The following is a 24,971-nucleotide window of genomic DNA, read 5'->3' on the forward strand; positions in this document are numbered from 1 at the left end:
TGTGCAAATTCCTGGTCAGAAGAGCTCGTACTCAGTGTGCTGGAAATGATGGACACTTTTGGCTTTCCGATGACCAGTCATTCGAGAAGCTAGGCGAAATGATCGCAGAAAACCACGGAAAATTGCTGGGACGAACTGTCGATGTTCTTGGCACAGGTTAATGTATGCCGAGGAAGTTAATGTATGCCGAGGACGCAGCGTGACTGATTCACAGCAAGTCAGCACACAGCAAGTCAGCACATTCCTTCAATTGTATGGAGGTAAGTTTATTCTGATTAAATACTGAAGGTGTTAGTTTATAGTCTTTTCTGTTTCATGGCCTTATTTAGTCATTCTGTAAACTACGTTACGTATAGAAGCTAGGGCCCAGAGTTCAATTTAACTTGAGATATCTCATACCTTTATGTTCTTTTATTCACAGTTTCAGGTGATGCAAACTTCACAATGGTTGGAGGTTTCACGCAGCCTGCTGTTGCGAGAGGCGAGAGGCCTTATAGAGAACACTTCAAATGGGCGCTTCATGTGGCTTGTACCGAGTGCCACCCCCATACCATTTGATGATCTTCAACGAATTGACACAGATTTCACTGCATCAATTGGTGAGAGCTCAAGAGTATAGCAACTAAGGTGACAATTAAAAAGTAAGTGATCATATGCAGTTTCGTATTGTCTTATACAGTTAGCCTAATGTCCATGGTATGGAAGAGTAACGGATCAGTGAGAAAGTGGAAATTACTTCGCCTGATGAGGTTGAAAGCCGCATTGGATGTATGCATCACAGGTACGTCTATGGCTTACTCCGGCTTACTCTATGGCTTACTCCAAGAGTTCATAATGAACTCTTGCTTACATCTATTGCTTTACATCTATTGCTTGCTCTAAATGGCAGCAAGGACATGTTGTTTTGGAAATTGACACAAACATCTGCACACACAGTACGGCACACCTTCAGCTCAACCACACCTTCAGCTCAACCAAACATCGTGTGGAGATACGACTGTTTCTTGGGAGCTATTAGTGTGCTTCTTTGGCCTCCCACCAACATTGGGAGTGCTTCGCCATTGGGAGTGCTTCGCACACAGAGCAATTGCTGTCGCTGTGGGCTAGCCATTGTGCAATCACGGTTGTATTCTTTCCCACACTGAGCCTTCTTGTGTGTATGATAAATAATAGTATGATTTTGGATGAGTTGCCGGTTGCCTCTGAATCATTTCGAACTCAAGGAGATCATCCAAGCTAGAAAATGTCCGACTTTGAGGGCCTTAGATCAAAAGGTTGATGTTAAAGGTTGATGTAAATGTTGTCATTATGTTGTTTTGTTTAATACATGGTGGAAAATGTTTTACTGTACAATTATTTTTACTGTACAATTATTCGTACTGTACAATTATTCGTTAATTTTGTGTCATGTTTAGGACTAATTATATCATGTTGGTAATTACCTGTTGCTGTGCAAACAGCTAGTATGACAGTTGCTCTGCACTGCTGTAGGTTACACTTAGAAGACAACTATCTGGTGGTCAGTACGTGTGTTGCCACTTACAACCTTACAACCTTGTAGTTTTTCATCAATTAACCCTTTCCCGGCTTTAATTAAAAAAACAAAATACAGAATAAATACACATTTTTCTTTAAAAATACATATCTCATGAACAATGCATTGTTATCACTTGCAACTATTTCCTACAGGTAGCCCAGATCCTGGGGGTACCATGACTGGGGGGTACCATGACATCATCATCATTACCTAGCAACTGACCACCCCCCACTAATTAACGATTTTTTACACATTTCACAATTATGAACATAAACAATATTGTATGAAGGCATGAAGTAAGGCATGAAGTAACTAAAGACACTAAGTAAGTGTTCTCACGGTAACATGGTTCAATCAGGATCAGCAGAAACTTCTCTGCGAGGTCGTATCGGCAGACGCTCTTTTCCCGGGAAATGTTTTCTTCACCTACACACAGGTTTACAAGTTCAATGGTGTTACAAGTTCAATGGTGGCCCACTTGTGTACTAACTAGACTAAGCATACCATACTGAAGCTATCATACTGAAGCTATCCAGACTACATAATTATGATTCTCCATACTTACTTACAAGGTCCAGGACTTTGGTTCATGCTCAGGAGCTTCTTCCTCCGGCTCTTCAGCCTCTATATTTATAGCTTGACCTCTGAAAAGTAGATCTCAGTCACTGTCCTCTTACTCAACAAGGCCATAAGCATCACTGTCTAGTTGCCCTAGAACCTGTACTACAAAGATCTTGTAGCCTTATCAAACGGTCACTTTTCTCGACAGTACTGCATGAAGCGTTTAAAGATATTAAAGATACCACGTGAAAGAGCAGCCCAATGCGCATGTGCTGGTACCTACAATGTGCTGGTACCTACAGCGTGCGCATAGCTCCAACACAGCGCCCACAACGATTTTTTGAAAATTATCACTACCGTATGACGGCTAAAGCCGGGAAAGGGTTAAGTGCCTTGCAGTTTCCAGGTGCGCACGCGCATCATTCAGTAGAGTACAAAGTGCACAAGGTCTCATGTGACTCCTAATGAATAACAAATAAGTTGCTATGGGTACACCCATTTTTTCCAATATTTCATTGATTTGCAGTTTGTTCTAATTATAGTCTAATTTGTTCTATAATTACAAAGGGATACAAATATATCCAAAATATACCCTTTCCAAAACAATAACGAATGGGAACTTTATGAAGCACCCAAGTCTTAGCTGGTGAGTCTACTGAGTCTACTGCTGCTACTGCTGCTACTGCTGGAGTACGCATGGATGCTATTAATGCTGAAAATATGCGAGAGTACTTCGACCTATTGAGAAGTGTGTTTGACGAGTTTGATTTTGCACAATACGGACAGCTCTATTGGCAACAAACGTTGTCCTCTCTGCTAGAGTCAGCTACTGTGGTGTTAAGTAGTATATAGTGTGCGGCGTATAATTGATGTACAGTTGTCAAATTTATTGCACAAAATAAGATTATTTGGTAAAGGGTTGTCAGACCTGCTGAGAATGATGGTGTGCTTGAAATTTGCCTTGTTGCTGAGTAACGGCACACTTTGCTGTATGTAGCTAGTCGATAATAGGACCGATAATAGATAATAGAAAGCAGATAGCTGTGGACGATAACTAATTGACGGCTCGTATATAGTACTTGTAGAGGACATGTAGAAACTAGCCTGAGATATAACGCTAGGCGCAAACCCCGGTTGATAATTGATGGCTTGATGGCTTACGCTACTGACCTCTCGCTGCAAGGTAAGAAATAAAATTTTAATTAAAAGGTTCTTTCCTTTGTTTAGATGATGACGAAGATAGCGAAGATAGCACCACACCTGAAACAGATCCAGATCTACTAGAAGCAGCACTTGCACCAGTTAACCCGTCAACCAGTCTCATTGAAGATACAACTTTTGTGCGGAACACCTGTGGATGCACACGTCTGCCCCCTGCTCAAAACAGTTCACTACTCACATTACAACTACTCACATGAGAATGGCCTGCACGGAACGACATGGCTCATGGCTCTTTTGGTTCAGCCTGCACTAATCGTAGCGATGGTGTGGTAGTTGACTCTCGACACACACCGGCACAGAGGAAGAAGAAGGGCAACCTGTGTGTCGAAAGTTCAGATTTATTCATTGTTTAGGTACGTTTTGTAACAACAAATACACACACACACGTTTAGTGTGCGTACATATCCGCTTACATGTACACATCAACGCAAACGCAAGCACACTAGTTGCGTATGTATTTCTTGATAAGGTACATGTGTATTTATTTTTAGCGTCATAGAAATCCAAATGCAAACACACGTAAACTATGATTAATAGTCCACATCAAGAAATCTATACGCAACACGCACACCCACACTCATAAAACACCATACATAAAACGCCGGGACAGGGTACATTTTAGAAGTGAACATTTTACTAGCTAGCTTGATCCCGTTGCCTTTCTGAGAGTACGCTTACCCACTCATTTTAGTATAATCTACATCTGCAAACTTCAACCTTTGATTGAAGGGACTGTGTTTCGAGGCAGACCTGCCTCTTTATGCACTATCAGGGCGACAGCCTTTGTAGATTCATATCAATTGCATACCAACTAGTGGCTTGCCGTGCCATTTTTGATAAAATCAACATTCCTTTCAGTATCTGTACTTGAGTTCAAACTTCCTCCAATAGACTTTCAGTGAGAGCCTGGTTGGTATGTGTATGTGTATGTGTATGTGTATGGGAGGGAGGTAAAAAGGTACATATCAAAAAGGTACATATCATATAAAAAAAAAATGTATATAGCGATGTTCTAATCCGAGGAGTCCTGGAGATATCCATACAGTTTTACTTCGCCTCTAAGGGAAGGTCTTGTCGGAGCATGTTTCAAAAAATCGACCAACGTCCAATGATCTTTATGGCATGTACATCATCTTCGTGTTCAGCTTCAGAAAGAAGATCAATAGCCCTTTAAGAAAAAAGTATGCCCATCAAGACTGGTTCTGCCTACAGTGTGGTTCTGCGTCGTTTAGGTCGGCTGCGACCACCACTCAGCCTTTCCGACACTGCTTTACATGCTACAAGTCAGTAGCTGCTTAGTCTATTTAATGTCTTGATGTGCTTTATATAGAGCTTGCTGTTAATTAACTTATATAATAGCATGCCATGCACATATGTACATGTAGGCTTGCAGTACAGTGTGAAGGACCACCTACCCTACCAAGCGAGTCCAATGTAAATGAAAATCATGATTCTTCTGATAATTCTTCTGAGCACTGATGCAAGTACTAAGTACAACTTCTTCTATACCCTCTAAACAAGCAAGCAAAAAGTGGTTACAATATGCAGGGGATGTCGTGTAAATTGGGAAATATGATAAGCAATTCATATGGACACGACATTTGGAACAAGACACCGTGTACAAGTGTAACTAAACATGAACTTAGTGCAGCGCATAAAGAGAGCACCCTAAATCCACCTGTACCTAAAAAGGCAAGCATTCCAGTGTTTGCATTTTCTGTATTTTCTAACAATTCCACACACAAAAAACTATGAGCCATTGTTGGATCTCACTGTAAAGTCCGTGCTAAACCTTATTAACCAGTATTAACCAGATGAGGGCCTCATGTTTGATGAGACGACTGACTGTATGACTGTACTGTAACTGAACAGCTAGCTTTACATGGCCGGTTTATAGACAAGTCTACTGGTAATTTGATGTTTTAAAGCCAGAAGTAGGTGATTCTGACTGTATTAGAACCAGATTTATATGATAACTACTGCAATTGGTGTACACCCCTTACATTAAAAAGTTTAGCAGTATACTTTGACTGGGAGAATGGCTGGTCTACAAGCTGTACAGAACCTTGTAAAGCCGGCCAAGCACAGAGAACGAAGTGTGAATAGATTAAAAACTTGTGTAGTTTTAAGTTTACAGTTTACAGTGAGTTTACAGCGAGAAAGAGAGAAGCGATGCTAAAGCTTTAGGCTTTAGTTACGCTTTAGTTACGAGTTTAGGTTCGTTCGTATGTACTATGTTGCCTTACGTAACACATTTGTGACAGGCAAAAGGCGCAGGCTACAATTGTTGAGATTTAAATACCAGATGATAGAGCAAAGAATTGATATGCTTAGTTTGCACATACCTCGTTCCATGCCGCGCGCTGGAAACTCAAAGTTCTGAAATAGCGGAACGCCCAGGAAAGGTAAGGTTAATGGTGGCTGCTTAGCTTCGGTGGAACGCGTAGCATCAGTAAGCCAAGAAAAGTTATTATGCCCAATGCCAAGGGTAGGGATCATGCTTTGATATCTCTTGTGCTGCATCATCATGGTATGCAACGAAGTTATAATTTCGATACGTGCCGTCCTTCATAGTTGCTTTTGAAAACATCTAAGATATCTACCCAGGTGTGTGCCCGAAACTAGGATCATGACATGTATACAGGATCATTCGAGGTGCCCGGAGAGAAGAGAGGAAGAGGTTGCTGATCCTGTGGCAGCGGTCCAGACAGCAGCGGCACTATAATAGTAGAGGCGTAGGTCGTAGATCTTAGACTGGTCCTTAAGATGTTGCACACACTTAATAATTATTTACTCAATTCATCAGCTGATATCAGTATCCATGTCGTATAGCTGAATATCACGCGCAAACTAATACTTTTGTGAGTTGTTTTAATTCTATTCTAACTCACAGGGAACCTGGAAAGAACAGCAAAGTACACGTCGGGTTAAGTGAGATTGCACTGGACACACAATCCCGAGCATACTAAGCCAAAGAAAAAACCTAGAATTGGTTCGAAAGGTATATAAATTATTGATAGATGTATCTTTATTATAGTTTCGTCCGAAGAGTGTGGAGACCATGAAGAAGACCATGAAGACCATGAAGAATTTGTACATGAAGAACTTGTACAACAGCTGGCCAAACGCTACAACTTTCACTGGCAGTCGGAAGTCTTCCAGGGTAAGTAAAGAGTAAAGTGTTTTTTGTCACATCGTCAATTGTTGTAGGCCAAGCAATACTTGACCATCCTAAAGACCGGTCATTGTGGGAGCATAAGATGGCCAAGATAGAGCAGGCAACATAAAGAAGCTGCTAGATGCATACCAAGACTATACAACTGAAAGCTGTGATGACGATAGTGAGTAATTGCATAATAATTTACCCGTTGTGATACATCATGCAATACATCATGTAATTATGCCCGCATATAAATAACAAATTTAGATATGGAAGGGTAAACAGAAACTTGTGTATGAATATCTGTTATGGTGAATTGCATTTCGGATAACGAACTCAAGGCAACGATACAAACCTTGCCGCTGCTATAGTGGTTGCGACATCAGACACAGCAAAACAAATCTGGAGATTATCGAGGCCTACCCCAAACCCAAACCTTTATACCTTGTATTAGATGACCAACCCCAACCCCAACCCAACTGTGTTGCAATTTTGCACACTGCAATGGACTGCAATGGTGCAATGGAAAAACTAAACTATAGACTATTAACATTGTTATCTTTACCTTTGGATTTCGCTAATCGCTGTTAATATTAGTAGGCCTCGGTGCGCATGCGCAAGCGAGGTATACGGTAGTGTGTTTGTGTGTGTGTCTGTGTAGACTGCTACAGCTGCTCAAGATGAATCAAGTGCAAGTAGAGTTTCTATAGGCTTCTAGTCATGTTTACTGGATTTAATTTGCAAAATAATGCTTCGTTCTCGACGTACTTGGAATGCAAACTTGTTTTGCTACTCTACTTAGTAGTTGGCTCTGCACTAGAACGCTAGCTATTGGTAGCGCTGCAAGGCTCTGCTGATGACAGCCATTAATTTTAGACTTGAACTTTTGGCATCGACAACAATCATGGTCGATCATTACCCACTCTCAGAGTTTTAATTTGCATGCTATTAGTAGCTTTATTACCCGAGGCCGTGCCGCGGCCAGCGTCTGTTTGTCACGAGAATCTCTACTCACCTGGATGCCATAGCGCTGCGTTTGCAGCCTTCACACAACAAAAAACTTTAAATAGTGGCTGTTAAAGTTTCTTTGTCGAGTAAACTTGCCCGTTGGCAGCTGCTAACTACACGCGGCCTTTATTCGAGATACCCTATGTTACATTGTGATTTTCCACATGGGTTACTTACAGCTGAAATGATCCTGTACCAGGAACAATGGAACAGGGTCACTAAAGTATCACTAAAGTAGAAAGTCTACCTCGATCTGCTGACTACGTATTTGCAGCTGAAGTGATCCTGTACCAAGAACAATAGAATAGTAAAATTGTGACTGGTTGCTGGATCCCAGCCTGGCAGGGCCTAAGACTCCAGGCTTCTTCCCAGTCCACAGTGCATGTCTCATGTGACATGTACCACTCAATGTTTCAGCATGCCATGCCTCCAGTGTTTAGCTATTGAGTTGTCATATATGCTACATGCACTGCATTATCTTTTCACCAGCCGAGGGTTTGCACTTTAGTGCTCTAGTGTTATGTTGCTCTAGTGTTATGTAGCTCCACCGAGGCTTTCATTATTGAGATTTTCAATATTTGAGAACTACACTGTATGCATGTGCTAGACAACACATTTACCTGATTGTGCATTTTAGACAACACATTTTATTGTTATTACAACACATTTTATATTGTTGGTATCCAATTTCAGACGACTTGATGATCATTGCAAGGGAAGGTCTTGTGACATTTTTGTCAATTGACGAAAGTAAGAAGAAGCAGGTAAAGAAGGCGAGACTTGTGAGCGAAGAAAATTGTGCATCCCCCACACAGGTGAATTGATAATTAATTAAATACTTCACAGTACCACTAAAGTTGAGCCCATTATGCATGCAATTACTTATAGTGCCTATATATAGCTAATCCTGCTTGTATATCAATAATATTTTGTACATCTTTTTTTTAAAGATTTCAGGCTCAGGCTCAGAAAATGAATATGATCCAAATCCATTTTCTGGTGATGAAGCTGAAGAAAGAAAAGAAGATGAAGAAAGGAAAGTTGAAGAAGAGTGTAGGAGGAATGATGAGAAGCGTAGGAAAGAACGTAGGAGAGTAGGAGAGAAGAAGAGAGAGCGTAAGAAAGAAGAGGAGCGTAGGAGAGAGAAAGAAAGAAAGTAGGAGAGAAGAGGAGTGTAGGAGAGAGAGAAGAGATTCTAAAGCGAGAGAGCGAGAGAGACAGAATGACGCACTAAAGCAGGCAAAATCTGAGGTAAAGTGCTTTTATACATGATTATACGTTGTACAAATTAGTATCATGCATATAATTTTGTGTGCAGTTGATGGATCACAGTTCTCAATCGCAGAATTGTTCTGGACTGTCTCAGGTAATGTTGTGTGTACCTTACATTATTATAATTATTATTACAGGTAATTATTATTACAGGCACAAACTGTTTCTGAAGTTGGAGGAAGGGTTGGCAACGACTATCCGCATATTAAGACGGCTAGAAAAGGGTGGGGGAACTGGGAGGACCATTGACACCACCCCGAGCGATCAGGTGGAGGAGGATCCTAAGTACACGGTAAGAGTATAATTACTATAAGCAATTATAATTATTGTTAATTGTACATGCATACAGTACAATGGAATCAACCTGCTGACTCTGTTTGGGAAGGACTATTTAGCGTATGGACAACTCCTTTTAAGCCATCTCTTCACTAAGGAGGAGGAGGAGCAAAAAACGTCCTTATTCCACAAGACTCATGGAAACAAGTCTATAAAACCCACCCTAGACCCAGAGAGGGTGTAGCTTCTATATGGTAAGTGTATTACTCAGGTGTACATCATATGTTAAATTCCAATGCACGCCCAAATAATGCACATCGTAATAGTGAGCTCGATAGTCGTAATAATTATACTACCTCGGAGGAGTCCAAAATCAGTACAACATTGTTTGGTATATACATCCCCCGCCAGCTGTCAGAGTTCCACATGCATGCTGTACTCAAGGCTAGCCACATTCCACAAACTTACATTCCACAAACTTTATGTGAGAAAGTATGTTTTGAGAAAGTATGTTTACGTTGGTTTCGAAGTGTGCTGTAGAGATATGCAAGTATTTTCCTCTACACTACAGTATACATCACAGGTAGTATGTCTCACGCGTTTCTTCACTCTATATACCTTGACTTGTGGTATGTAGGATACTTTAGAAGATCAAACGTGTAATACCTTGTGGTTTTGCACACCCTCCCTGCTTCTAGCAATGCTATCTTACGCTTCGTTATCGTAAAGGCTAGTTTTGCTTACCAGTACATTGAAGGCCATTGTCCTATTCTACTCCCTATAATATACGAGGTAGCTGCAAACTACAAACCAGCCACCGTTTTACGCTCGTGCTCTATTGGCAAGCGGAAGTTTGAGAAGCTCATGTAGTGAGCTCATGTAGCTCAAGACGAACCACTCGCAATAGTACATATCGCGCATTTTCTTTCCACTTTTACTGTTCATGCGTTCACACATCATATTTATATCTTTACAGATTGTATGGACTTCAAATACAGAGGTTATGACAGAGTGAAACTCATAGCAAGTCTAAATCAAAAATGCCGAGATACTAAGACAATAATTATACAGTGAAACTGGCTACATGTACTACTTATTTATATAATTTCAGTTTTGTTTCTGTGACATGATTTATTTACAATTTGATCCCTTATGATCTTGAACAGTCTTTATTCAAAGATCACGTTAGATCTTTGATGATCTAGTTCCAAAACATTGTATGATCTTGGCTATGATTTTGCACATTCTTGTAGCAAGATCTTAGATAGATTTTTCAATAGGGTGGTGTGCACGCCGTGTTTGTGTGTGTGTGTGTGTGGGGGGTGTGCACGCGTGTGTGTGTGTGTGTGTGCCGTGTTTGTATGTGTGTGTGCCGTATTTGTGTTTGTGTGTGTGGGGTGTGCACGCCGTGTGTGTATGTGTGTGGTGTGCACACCGTGTTTGTGTGTGTGTGTTGTGTGTGTTGTGTGTGTGTGTGTTGTGTGTGTGTGTGCCGTATTTGGCGTATTTGTGTTTGTGTGTGTGTTTAAATAAAAAATAATAAAAGTTGGGTGTATATCTGTATATCTGTCCAATGAGACCTTGCTGACTCATTTTGGTTCTTAGAATTATCTCCAGGCATTAGTCAAAATAAATAGAAACCAGTGTGTGTGTGTGTGTGTTTGGAAGGGGGGGTAGTAAGCACAAGGCTAACTGGGTTGGATGGAACCGCGCCCGCTGAAGCGTACCATTTTGACTCAAACGGGATGCACATTTATTTTTATGAAGGACTGACAATTTATATAATTTTTCCGGTCTTCAGAGGAGCGTCATTGCCAGTCCACAAGTTTCGGTCCCTTTAATTTCCTGACTTGTGGATAGCTCGAGGAAAGGCGGGACCACTCCCATACATGCGGAGTCCGGGTGTGACTGTCAAACCATGTGACTGTCAAACCATAGACTCTATGGTTAAACACCACAAAACATGCAGTTGAAAAAGCAAGCTAAATTTTTTTGTTTAGGAAGTACTTCAAATTTGCTACCTTATAGTTATTGTGTACATAAGTAATTAACAATGTCAGTCTCTTTCTTTTCCATTATTGTCAGCTCTTTTATTTCTGTCTTTGTTCTCAGTTTTTGTACCAGTTTTGTAGTACCATGACGATTATGTGACGATTATGTTTAGGATCTGGGTGTATCATCTTACTTTAGGCGGCTTGTAGCTACAGATCTAACCTTGGTCGGATTTGCCATTAGTTCGGATTTGCCATTAGTCAAAATAATTAGATGTTAGTGTGTGTGGAGGGTGTGTGTGTGTGGAGGGTGTGCACGCCGTGTGTGTGTGTGTATGTGTGTGTGTGTGTGGTGTGCACGCCGTGTTTGTGTGTGTGTGTGTGTGTGGGTGGGGGGGTGTGCACGCGTGTGTGGGTGTGGGTGTGTGTTGTGTGCACTGTGCACGCCGTGTTTGTGTGTGTGTGTGTGTGTGGTCCCGTGTTTTGTGGGGGGGGGGTGTGTTGGGAGGGGCCGTGTGTTGTGTGTGTGTGTGTGGAAGGGGTGTGCACGCCGTGTTTGTGTGTGGTGTTGTGGGGAGGGGGTGTGTGTGTGTGTGGAAGGGGTGTGCACGCCGTGTTTGTGTGTGTGTGTGGTGTTGTGGGGAGGGGGTGTGTGCAAGCTGGGTGTGTGCAAGCTGTGTGTGTGTGTTGTGTGTGTGTGTGTGTGTGTGTGTGGAGGGGGTTTGCACGCGTTGTGTGCACGCCGTGTTTGTGTGGTGTGTGTGTTTGTGTGGTGTGTGTGGTGTGGTGTGTTGTGTGTGTGTGTGTGTGTGTGTGGAAGGCGTGTTTGTGTGTGGTGTTGTGGGGAGGGGGTGTGTGTGTGTGGAAGGGGTGTGCACGCCGTGTTTGTGTGTGGTGTTTGTGTGTGGTGTTGTGGGGAGGGGGTGTGTGCAAGCTGTGTGTGTGTGTTGTGTGTGTGTGTGTGTGTGTGGAGGGGGTTTGCACGCGTTGTGTGCACGCCGTGTTTGTGTGGTGTGTGTGGTGTGTGTGTGTGGAGGGGGTTTGCACGCGTTGTGTGCACGCCGTGTTTGTGTGGTGTGTGTGGTGTGGTGTGTTGTGTGTGTGGAGGGGGGGTGTGCACGCCGTGTGTGTGTGTGTGTGTGGGGGGGTGTGCAGGGTGTGGTGTGTGCGTCCAATATCACCTACTCTCTGCGCAGTTAAGGCCGGCACTGATAAGATTAGTTTTATTCATTGCCAACATTTTATGTAGATCATGTAGATCGTGTAGATTCATAATGTTTATTAATGTTATTCATTGCATGTGACGTCATAAGGTCAATGTATTTGCTTAGCTAGCTGCTAGAACTACAACAAATACGGCGAACTTAAACAAGGTAACAGTAGTGATAGAGTATGTTGTTATGATTATGTTTCCTTGATGGGAAGTAAAAATGTCCAAAATGTTCTTAGCTATGCTAGCTTCTTTAGCTCTGGCAGCCAGGTAGGCTAACTCCTACTCTTCCCCATAGCTATGAGATGTTCATCTAGCCTTGTTTTTGAAGCTTTGCACTTCTCTTTCTGAAAGTGGCATGACGTCATCACCATTTTTATGGGACTAATTAGCAAATTGAATTAGTTAGTTTTTTGGAAAAAGAAAACATTGAGCTTCATTTTGGATCATTTTGATGCAGCATCCACTCGCAAATAATACAGCAGTATGAATATAGTGTAAATTTTGGTATATTAAGTGCACAGAGCTGTAAGCTCAATAGCTCTCTGCCTAGATAGCGACAATGATTTTGTATAGAGAGATCAAACTTAAACAGTGTTAACTAAAGTACGTAAAGTGTTACCAAATGATTGCTAATTACCTGATGTGCTAATGTTGGAAGATGTTGGAAGAGACGACACCTTAGACAATAATTGTGTGTCTGTCTGTCTGTGTGTGTATTCCAGCTATAACTGCTCAACTGTTACAAAACGACAAAAACTAACAGCATCTATAGGCTTCTAGCCACGTTTGTGCAGAATGAGGTGATACTCCATCGGTGTTAAAAGCAACTTCTTCAATGATTCCAATGATTCCTCCTTTGCCCAGTTCCCTGTATAAAACATAATTATTTATTATACAGCAATAATCATTGTAATTATTATGTATCACCACAGCATTGTATCACCCCACTTTAACTACCTGATAGTATACTACCTGATAGTATACTTGTGAGAGCTCGTTCTGGAGAAACAATTATCATTGTGTCTGGTTCCATCTTGGTCGACGAGCAGCATCGCTTGTCCGACAGAAATCGATTCGTTCGTGTTTACTCATAGATTGACAGCAGCTGGTACTTCGTTGTTGGTAGCAAATTTCCCATAGGGCAAAGTAATTGTAGTAGGCTCACCATCGTCGAGAATGGAAGCCGTTTTAGTTCCATTAGCAAGCAGTAGGCATCTTCACAAACAAAGAGGCTCCTTGTGCACAGTGTGTGTGTGTACAGGCGCACGCCTTTTGGTGTAGTGTGTGTGTGTGTGTGCGCAGGTGTGTGTGTGCGCAGGTCAATTCAAATCTGCTTCCAGAGAACTTTACTCAGGGTGCGTCCAGAATCAAGAAAAGGCCAACGTCACATACGTAATTTTCATAAAAATTTAAGTTTCCTTAATCAAAAATAAAGATCATGTGATTATCATGTGGTGACCAATTAACTTTGTAAAACCACTTTATTCGTATCCTGATGTACATACATATCATAATATTATACTTATGTTAAATCCTGCTGCGATTCATAGGTAATCATGGTACCTCCGTCTTGCGCAGCAGGAAACAAGTTGTAATAGTCTTAGTTAAGGCCCCTATAACAAAATTCCATGTCATGGACAGACCCCTGAGTAATTGCATCGTTCAATTGCATCGTTCAATCTTTTCTTTTTTGTTACCCTCGCTAAAATTCATAATGGTTAAGAGGTTAGTGGTGTTGTGTGTGTGTGTGGTGTGTGTGGTGTGTGTGTGTGTGTGTGTGTGTCGTCACTGTAGTAAACATCACGTACATGCATGAACACATCCGTACATTGTCTATTTAAGTACACATGATCATCCCGCGTGACACCATTAGACTTTTTACTTGAGACCCCGTAGGACACAATATGTTATCGTTAAAATCACCTAGCACTAGAGTTCTGCTGCACTAATATGATCAGTCATTCTAATTGGTACGACCTGTAAACTACTGCTAAATTTGTAATGACACATTCAATACCATTGGACGTAAATGTAGACGTATTGCTTGCTTGCCACCTATCATTAAAACTAATCAAGGTTCCTCCCTTGGGGTCTACTGTGTATTGTGGGAGAAGACTGACTTCTTGACAACCATGCAGGTCAGAGTCTTCTTGTATGTCTGCTAGTGTAAAAATGTACAAGTGTATAATACAGATGTTTAGTAGAACACACACATTAGAGCCTGCCTCTTCAAGATCGATCAGGACTAACCACAGAATGAGCATGCCTCTTCAAGATCCACCAGGACTGATCAGGACTAACCATAGAATGTAATTAGTGTAGTATATAAACTGGTTGTTAAATTGTGTCTGGTGTCTTGTGAATAACCAATATCATTTTATTTATTTATCTACAACTATCAAGTGAACCTGGCTTAGCAACAAGTGACCTAAAACAAGTGACCTAACATTAAGCAGTGCTGTGGGGAAGCAATTGCAAAGGTGGCCAATAATTTCTGCATCAACAATAGCTTTGTGTAGATAGCTTTGTGTAGGCCAGTCAACGATTTCACTCTCTACTCAAAGCAACATACATTTGGCCAGGATTAAATCGAGTGCCCACTTCATATCCACAACAATAGCATAGCATCTAATGTCAACCCCTGTACTTTGTGAATGCTAGCGTTAGTGGAAACTGTACGCGTGTAATTTCAGCACCACGTTAGAAACACAACTTCAGCAGGGTGGATATTGAATTAGGGTGGATATTGACTAGACTGCTTGTTCAATATCAAACTTTACCAGGACTGTACTCACTTACAATCACTTACAATCACTTCACCAATTACAATGTGCACAATTTGACCCCTAGCACCATTTACCAAGCCGTCCACATTAGACCAACAACAATCTCAAGTACACTATGGAGACCACCGCCTGCCTGTATCTGTTCTCTTGCTAGACAAACTTCCTAAATCAATGTGCTTTACAGTTGCAGCATCTGTAGCTTATACACTTATACCTTGGATCGCTAGCAATGTACCAATCTGTACACAATTTAGTACGCTAATGTCGACTGCAGCAACAGTTTGCTCATCGAACTCGACCATGATCTTGCCACACTGTGTCTCTACCTCTACTAAACAGACTAAACAGTGTGGGTTGACCTACAGGTGGCAATTGGTACAAGTCGCCAACAGCTTACTCCACCAAACATTAAATCTCGATCTCAAGCAACATATTTGTACTCACTTGGTACTAACTTCATCAATGATTAGCAAAACTAGCGTATTCACTCTTTCATTACTGAGTGGCTGAAACCCACTGGATCTACTTAAAGTACCAACACATCAAATTAATTAAACTGTTCTTTAGAAAACTTTTCTGAAACGACACTTCTGAAGCCGGCTCTTGATCCTCTGGAGCTGTAAAATGAACAAAACAATTTGAACAAAACAATTACAGAACTGTACATGCACCTACCTTTCCTCGTATTTTCAAGTCGAGCTGACGTGTTACTTTGGCTTTCTGCTGAGAGCGACAATCGACGGTGTAAACTAAAACCATGTAAACTAAACCTTCAAGTTAGTTTTGTCTCCAGTTCATCTTGCTTTATTTTCATTGTGTCCTTCATGCTGCTTCAATTAACTGTTGCAATGCTAGTCACCTTGACAAGGGCGGCTTTGATGACTCGTTCGACTTGAAGTATTTGGTGTTAACCCCAAGCATTTGGTGAAGAAGGCATGTATATGTACCATTCTATCATGTTGCACTTCATCAAAATCAATATCTTCTTTCGTGTCAGCTGTTAATTAATACTGACTAAAAGACAATAATTAATACTGTTGTACCTTCGTCATGGTGTTGAGGGTCTTCTTCGAGCAACACTTTTTGCACCACTTTTTGCACCACTTCGTTCATCATAGAATTGCTCCCTGTAGAGTACTTATGGCCACATAAACGCCTCTTTGATCGGTCTTGTGATCGGTCTTGTGTTTCATTTTAATTGATTGATATGAGGAGCCCACCCCACGCTAAAAGCGTGGTAGGAGTGTTCCAACCACGCCCGGCTGCAAAAAGGCGGGCTTCACAAGCCGCTCTAGCTCTATTTAACTCTAATGTTACTCCAAGATGTCGGAAAAGCGGTGGATCTCTAACTCTTACCCGTAACCGTACCTGTGGATCAGGACTGCTATTATATGCCTCGCCAACGCCAAGGGCTTAACAGGGATCATGCTTTCACTCTTCATGCTTTCACTCTCTTCTTGATGACCTAGTGACTAAACACTACCTAGATTCAAACACATCAGAGCTCAGTGCAAAAGAGATGGAAGTGTTCTCATTTTATGGTGGGGTGGTGACCTTTATGATAATATTGTCTCTGACGATATGGATACTGATGAATTTCGGATACTGATGAATTTCGGATACGGATACTGATGAATTTCAAACAAAGATCTACAAGATGATGCCTACGTATACAGCGCCCTGCTTCTATAGCTGCTGTCTGGACCGCGGTTACCGAGGAACAAGCCCCTCCACTGCCACAGGATCAGCAACCAGATATTCCTCTTCCTCTCCGGGCACCTCGAATGATATTTTAGCCTGTATACATGTCATGATCTTATCTTAATCTAGTTTCGGGCACATACCTGGGTGGATATCTGAGATGTTTTCAAGCAACTATGAAGGCTATTAGAGACGAGGTGATAACTAAGGCGGCACGTATGATGATGCAGCACAAAAGATATCCAAAACCAGCTGAATATCACGCGCAAACTAATAAAGAATAAAGAAACACACTTCCTCTGGATTTGTGAGTTGTTTTAATTCTATTCCATCATGAGCAATTTGGACTCACAGGGAACCTGGAAAGTACAGAAATGGACGTCGGGGTGAGATGCAAGTGAATCCCGAACCCACTCAGCATACTATAGCATAAACCTAGGATTGCAAGTGAGATTGCACACAATCCCAAACCTAGGATTGGTTCGAAAGGTATATAAATTATTTATAGATGTATCTTTATTATAGTTTCGTTCGTCCGAAGAGCATGAAGTGTACAACAACTGGCAGATGAGCTCAAGAACGTGTTGAGGACAACTTTCACTGGCCGCGGATTTTAGTCTCGGTCTCCGGAAGTCTTCCAGGGTAAGTAAAGAGTAAAGTGTTTTTTGTCACATTGTCAATTGGGATTGCTCAATTTTGTAGGCTGAGCAATACTTGACCATCCTAAAGACCACGACTTCTTGAAAGACTGGTCATTGTGGTAGCATAAGATCGGCCTACAGAAGCTGACTATACACGACAGGACGACAGGACGATAGTGAGTAATTGCATAATAATTTACCCGTTGTGTGATACATCATGCAATACATCATGCAGGATGAAATAATTATGCCCGTATATAAATATGTTATTTATAATAATGTTGCAGATATGGAAGGCAACAAAACTAAACAGAAACTTGTGTATGAATATCCGGTAAGTCTGTTATGGTGAATTGCATTTCCCTTATAGGATAACGAACTCAAGGCAATGATACAAAACCTACTCCTGCTATAGTGGTTGCGACAGCAAAACACAGCAAAACAAATCTGGAGTCTGTTGACATGGCCAAGGCCTACCCCAAACCTTTATACCTTGTACCAACCCCAACCCAACTGTGTTGCAATTTTGCACACTGCAATGGACAAACTTGCAATGGACAAACGATTATTAACATTGTTATCTTTACCTTTGGATTTCACTAATCGCTTAGGCCTCGGTGCGCATGCGCAAGCGAGGCTGTAAGGAGAATGTATTTGGAGGCCATTATTTGGTGAACCAGAAGTAAGCTTATGGATACCACACCAAATAATTATAGTTGTGTTTACTGCATCTCTGGTATATTTTATATAGGGTTGTTCATGGGTACTGTTGGTCAACCGACAAGGTTAGCTCACTCCAACTAACTATACCCAGAGCGTAAGTAAATTCATGTTTCCTCAGTGTCTAGGTTACCGTGTCGGCCCCAACAAAGGAGAGGAGAGGAGAGGCGTGTTTGTGTACCGTATTACTAGTTTGTTTTAAACTTAGTGGGTAATCAACTCAACAGCCAACGCATACCACACTAGTGTGCCCCTGTCGGTTTTGTATTTATTTTGTATATTACAAGTGCATATCAAACTCTCTCTCAGGCCACCAGAGAACTTGCGTGTACCAAGCAAAGCAGAGGTTTATCCCCATGAAGTCATCGAGGTAGCTCATGATATGCGTCGCAAAGTACGTGTCAGACGAGATTGGGACTCATCAATTCCTACGAAACTTGGCTGTATCATTACATTTTAGTTACATTTTAGGAACGAAGAACACAGGGCGAAGGTTCCTGAATTACCAGATAAACGTAAGAATCTATCATGCATACACTAGTAAGGTGTGCATTAATTAGGAAGAAGTATAAAGATCCAACGCAATGAAAAATTGCGGAGGGTCTGCTGAGAAACTGATTATTGTGGCGTGTTTGTGGCGTGTTTATTAGTAATACTGTTTATTAGTAATACATTGATGTTTTTGTAGAGAATCCACTTTTGTAGAGAATCCACACAAATTGCCCTACTTGCCACATGGACGACTATAGCTCTCATTTACCGCTAATGTTGTTTGTACGCTAATGTTGTTTGTATAACATACCCGTATATTCCCTACTGGGTTGAGTCGTTCAACTCCTCACCTACCTGCCCAAGCGCATTCACTTTTCGACTGAGACGGGATTTGGCTGTCTTGGATTGGGTACGTACATGGAGTATTATTATGTGTACACTATGTGGGGGGAGGGGGGAGAGCTACTAATTTGTAGAGCTATACTATCGATAATTGCTTTATTCTAGAATGAGAAAATGAGAACGTCGCCGCACAGCAATTAAAGGCAATGTATGTTGAACAAAACAAAGCGTAATGAGGCGTAATGAGGCGTAATGTAAGGGAGGAGCAGAATGATGACGTGACGCCACCAGAATATTCTGACGATGACATGGACGACTAACAATCATGGACGACTAACAATTAATGATGACTAACAATTAATCAGTTTTATTTACTACGTAATTAGTGTGTACAGGATAAATATATATAATTATAGGCTCTAGAGGTGGACTCGGTTTCCATACCAGCAGGTAGATTTGGAGTGCACTTATCATGGCTTTCGAATCACGTACAGATTCGCTCACTCAAAATTGAGCATGCTATAACAATGAACAATGATAATTCTCACCAGGAAGAAGTCCTTTAAGTACGTAAAATAAAATGTAATCCAGCCAGCCACCGTGATTGGAAATTATATTAATTGGCACTGAGTTTGGAACAGTAAATGTTCGTATTCTTCTTTCTAGCTTTCTAGCTTCCCCTGTGCCAAGAAATAAATTATGCATTACGTCTACTACGCACTGGAGCACTGGATCAAAGTAGGGAAGATTCAATAGCAGAGAATAACGAACTCCGAACTTGGATTCTGCTTTTCTCATTCCAGTCTTCGTCACTTCACTCAATATTTGCCTACCACGATGAGCTGAACATGATCTGCGCTCCATTTTCACGATCAAAGCAAAAGATGCATGTAGGTGTTATTCATACTTTAAACAGATATATTTAGTATGATATAAACCAACCTGTAGTCACATGGCTTATCCACATCGATCCAAGCAGAAGCAATGTGAAGCGACTCTCGAGTCCCCACTAAAGTAAAAAATATCTGGTGGACATTTATGATGGTAGGATTTGGATATTCAGAACGGATTTTTAGACAGTCCATTTTCATTATTACTGACAATGAACGTCCAACCATTTAGCCACATTCAATACTCTGTTGGAGCAATTTATGTTGGTGTGATGCCCCTTACAATGACTTAGGACCTTTAGAAGATCTCGTTGTTAAAACACGGTGATTCAGCTGCATTGCATGTGATATACCTGCGAGTCGCAAAGTATGTGGATTCTTGGGACACAACGCTGCTCTCGGATGCAACAAATGCTTTAAAAATTCAATTATGTCATATCTTTTCTCAATTGGAATCCCACCAATATTAAAGTGGGACATTCACAGCTAGTGGTGGGCCATGGGTGGGAGCACCCCACCAAGGAGCACCCCACCAAGTTTTTTTCAGTGCACCGTCCTTCACAACTTCAGACTCTCCACTGACAACTCCAGCATCTTTATCACTCTCGATCGTCCTCCAGACTCTCTTCACATCCTTCACAACTCCAGCATCTTTATCGTCCTTCACAACTCCAGCCTCTCCATCGTCCTTCACAACTCCTTCACAACTCTCTCCAGACTCTCCACTGACAACTCCAGCCTCTCCATCGTGCCAGTCTTTTAGCAGAAGGAAATCCGCACGCATCAAACATAATTATTGAATTTAAAATGATATAATCACAGGTGTAGAAGAGTGTCAATTTCTGAATGTGGCTGTACCTTACGTACCTTTTATCTGAGATTTTTTCAGAGAAGCAAGATGATCGTGCAGGGGAATTTGTACGGATCTGCATGTATGTATACACACATAATATGCTATTCCATGCAAGAGAGCGCAAAATAAAAAGGAAGCCTGCCTAAAATTAAACTATTATTCTCATTAAACTATTATTCTCACACATAATATTATCATAGGCGATATTGTACAGAGATTAGTATTATGCTAAAACATTATTCTCACACAAGATGCATATAGAGCTCTCTTTAAGCAGTCCATGAAAGTGTGTAGGTCGCAAACGGGGTAACTAATATACTACCCCCAAAAATATCAAAATCATAATAGAATATAGTGCAAAATTTTCTAGATTTCCTCTAAAAGCGTGGAATGACTGTTTGCACGTTATAGCAGCTACAATTTTATTTTCGTGTAGGATTGCTAACCCACGAAATCAACGAACATTGCGCTATACGGTATATATAATATTCAGCTAATTTAGTCTTTACTGCACTGCACTGTGTTCTGCACTGTGTTCTGGAAGAAATGGACGTGGATTGCTAGCAGTCCCCCTGCTGGGATTCGAACGAAGTTCTTTTTTGTTGTACCTATGGCATCACTTTCTTTGTATATGATATTTGTTCTCAGGAACTTCAAGCTGACTTCATATAATGTATTTTTTTATAATTCCCATGCAGTCTCAGAGTCTATCTTTGTGTATCTGCACAAAAACAAGACGAATATAAATACAGTAAGTTAGTATATAACGTACGGTTCAACTGATCTGCAGTGCCACCGTGGGGATGTGAAGACACGGACATGATAATGAGAGACATAATTGGGGCGAGTCAACGTTGCAATTTTGTGTGTGTGTGTGTCGGCACGATATTTCTTTACCAACTTTTACGTGAAAGCTGCGCATGGGTAGTTGAGTGGAGCCCGACCGTCCCTGACGGGAGGTCGGGTTTCAACACAGGTTGCCTGATGAGCAGCTATGAATAAGAATAAGAATAATCATTTTATTCTATGAATATTATTATTCTGTTAACCAATTTTACCTTTGCGCAACCAGACGTGACACAGACCACAGTAGAAATGCTGCAATCTGATTGGGCTGCAACTATAGTTGCAGCAAAGACAAATCCTGACATAGGCTTGAAACCATACCTCCCGTCAGGGACGGTCGGGCTCCGCCCAACTAGCGCATGGCTAGCTATACACTCAGGAACGAGGCTCGGACAAGACACAGAGGCGCCTACAGCAGGTCAGAGCGTCCACACAGGCAGCAGCTTACTTGCCACGTTTCACTTCAAATTTTGTAATAAACCTGCTAGCTCAACAGGACAGGGATCGAGACCAGCAGGTCAGAGCAGCGACTTCTGAAGTTGCACAGGCACCTTTAGACCATACAGCACGAAACTTCTGAGGCACGCTTACAAGTAACTTACTTACCCGGCAAGGAGTATACTATTTTGTAATTTGGGTCCAGCAAGAAGTGATAATATCTCCTTGCTCCTAACCCCTTGCTCCTCATGTTAGTTTGTATATAGCCAGCGCCAGCTCCTTCATGCTGAACTTTCACTCATACTTACACCAACCCTACACCACTCAGAATAATGGGAAATCGTATCTAATCCACTGCATCCCCACTGCATCAGACTACTCGTTTATATGTTACTAATTTCGCGATAAATAAAACTTAAATTACTACATCATGCACTGTACAACAAACACAAATTGCTCGCTCGCCCCCTGCAATTATTATAAGTGAGTTGCACGGACTAAGCAGTTACTTGTAGTTTATTATGCACTGAGTGTATTGTTGTGATGGCCTCGATTAAACCGCAGCGTAGCGCAGATGTTACTCGAGATACCAACCGTTTCCTATCCCTCTAACTCTTCAATCTATGGTTTGATCCAGACTCCAGTGGATTTACTTAGGTTTTTCCTGCCAGCGGATGAAGCCTGGCACGCACGAGTCAGCTTGACCAAAATTGTTTCCTAGTCGGCATCGACTTTTGATATCAACGAGGATACAGCATCAGTGTCCTTGGTGTGTCTCGTGGAGCCACATTCTTTGATACCATAAACTACTACAATATTATATTTGCGATCCTCAGAAATTGAAGGCCCGTGACCCACCCATAGTAGCATCAGCAAAAGCAAAACTGGGTATGTCAGGTGGCAGAGGGGCAGCTGGCTGGCTTTCCTGCGATATCTTTTTCAATCAATTTCGCCCTTCTCTAACAGAGATATAGAACTTGTAGAAGAAACAGCACACCTCAGATGCCCTCACATAGAACTGAATCCTGACCTTTGGCTGTCTTTCTCGCATATGAGTATTTGTAGCTGTTCACTCCTCACAACTCTCTATTTTTCTTCTTGAAGCCCACCAGGCTGCTTGAGCTGGGCAAAAAGCAAAAAGCCAAATTTCCTGAGGACAGGGCGCAATTTCCTGCACGTATCCTGAGGATAGGTGCACGGAAGTCTACAGGAAATTGTGCCTGTTCTTCGAGAAAGTGCAGGATTTCAGGCCTGCACTGTATCAGGAAATTTAACGACCTACTTTAAAATCGGCCACTTTAAAATCGTGTCCTCCCTCCTCTGCGTTGGCTAGGCCGGCCTGTAAATTGCCAGTACAAACAGCCTGTATTCAGATCAGCCTTGCACTTAGTACAAAAGGTCACAATTCAAAGACAAAGAAGAAGACAAGAAAACAACAAGATATTAATTTCTGTTCAGCTACATCATAACCAGCACATTACATGTTCCAATAGCTACATATAACTTTATTGGAAAGTCTCTTTTTACTGGGTGTGGTCAGTCATTAGCAAGTACTACACGTGGCTCATGGACTTAGGCGTGTTTTAAGTTGCTTATGTCTCGAGGAAACACAGCTTTGGGAGTTACCCGGCAAAAGTGTGCTTAATAGCAGGGCGTAGCGCGGATAATTTTCGAGGCTCCATTGCAGACGTGCACCACTCCGTTTCCTATCCCTCTCCCTCTCTCATGATATGACCCCATCCATCGACGCTATCCTACTCAAGAAGAGAAATTCAGTCAGGAACCGATAGAAGGTAACAAAATATTTGTTGGGAGTTGGGAATAAGAACTATGGCTCTGTTATAAACTCTGCATTCACACTTAATGACTCCATCGTCTGGCATAGAGCAACCAACCTCAGCAGGGGAAGCGATCCTACTATTCTGTGGATGTAGATTCCAGCGCAGGAACACCCCCTAGGGGTAACCAATCTAATTGACTATCCTCTTACAAAGTAAACCTCATCAATGTGCGCAGTCTTGTAAACAAGCTACTAAACTTTCAAAGTTATATTTATACTTCTACCCCCGACATTATTGGAGTTACTGAAACATGGCTAAACGATTCGATCTTCGTAAAGACAGGAACTCAAGAGGTGGAGGAGCTATTCATTCCAACCAAAATTATTCCCTAGAAATCATTGTGGTTGAGTTTGTGTGTTGTGTTTAGTTTACTCTCGTCTCACAACTTTTACTGACACACTTTCATTTCTCAGTAATCTACTCATGACTTCAACCTCCCTGATGTCCACACTATCAGGCAGTTCTGTTATGTCAAACCTATTCTGTGATTTTGTTTTTGATTACAACTAGTTTTTGATTACAACTAGTTTCTGTACCCACTCACATCCAAGGTAACTGTCTTGATTTAGTTTTGTCTAATTTACTGTTAACTCTTCACCTAATCCTCTACTCCTCACAGTCCTCTACTCCTCACAGACCATTTCTTAGTTTTTGTTATCAATGACTACTGACTAGGCATGGCAGACCATCTGCTCAACTCATCTTGCTTGAAGTAATGCCTTTTTGTGAAGGCCTCCTCAATTGAGGGGGCGAGAATGGAATTGTTAGATACTTATCGTAAACTATTTTCAAGACGTTTAAATAATTCCGAACTCCAAAAACAACTGACTTTGTGTACTTGTAAATGAATTGTCACTTTCTGAATATGCCAAAGCGAAAAAGATATAATTACAGTAGAACCTCGATTATCCGGACACCTTGGTTCCAGAAGCAGGCCGGATAAGTGAATACGCCAGATAATCGAATAGATAAACCACGCCTTGATCCACCCACTTTATTGATAAACAGCAGTGCCACATGGTTGTCTGCGCATGCGCAGAAGATAATAAGCAGGCATGTCTCCATGGTAACAGCTGCAACGCGCATGCGCGTTTGAGGGACACGCCCATTTTCTGATCTGATAACAAGAAAACTGCCAAGCCGGATAATCGAGGTTCCGGATAATGGAGGGCCGGATAATCG

General features: G+C 41.6%; 2 long non-coding RNA genes across 2 annotated transcripts; one reads left to right on the forward strand and one right to left on the reverse strand.

Annotated features, from left to right (window-relative positions):
• Window positions 1-1,561: 1,561 nt before the first annotated feature.
• Window positions 1,562-3,961, reverse strand: LOC135335718 (uncharacterized). The gene is made up of 2 exons (XR_010394592.1): window positions 2,107-3,961; window positions 1,562-1,963 (listed from the first exon to the last, which is right to left on the reverse strand). It is a non-coding gene; the product is annotated as an uncharacterized LOC135335718 (long non-coding RNA).
• A 1,508-nt stretch (window positions 3,962-5,469) lies between these two features.
• Window positions 5,470-10,248, forward strand: LOC135335717 (uncharacterized). The gene is made up of 10 exons (XR_010394591.1): window positions 5,470-6,054; window positions 6,213-6,320; window positions 6,369-6,482; window positions 6,530-6,660; window positions 8,181-8,302; window positions 8,438-8,738; window positions 8,806-8,853; window positions 8,913-9,051; window positions 9,109-9,289; window positions 10,012-10,248. It is a non-coding gene; the product is annotated as an uncharacterized LOC135335717 (long non-coding RNA).
• The last annotated feature ends 14,723 nt before the right edge of the window (window positions 10,249-24,971 follow it).

The sequence above is a fragment of the Halichondria panicea genome, chromosome 5 (genome assembly GCF_963675165.1).
Source record: "Halichondria panicea chromosome 5, odHalPani1.1, whole genome shotgun sequence".
NCBI classification, from domain to species: Eukaryota; Metazoa; Porifera; class Demospongiae; order Suberitida; family Halichondriidae; genus Halichondria; species Halichondria panicea.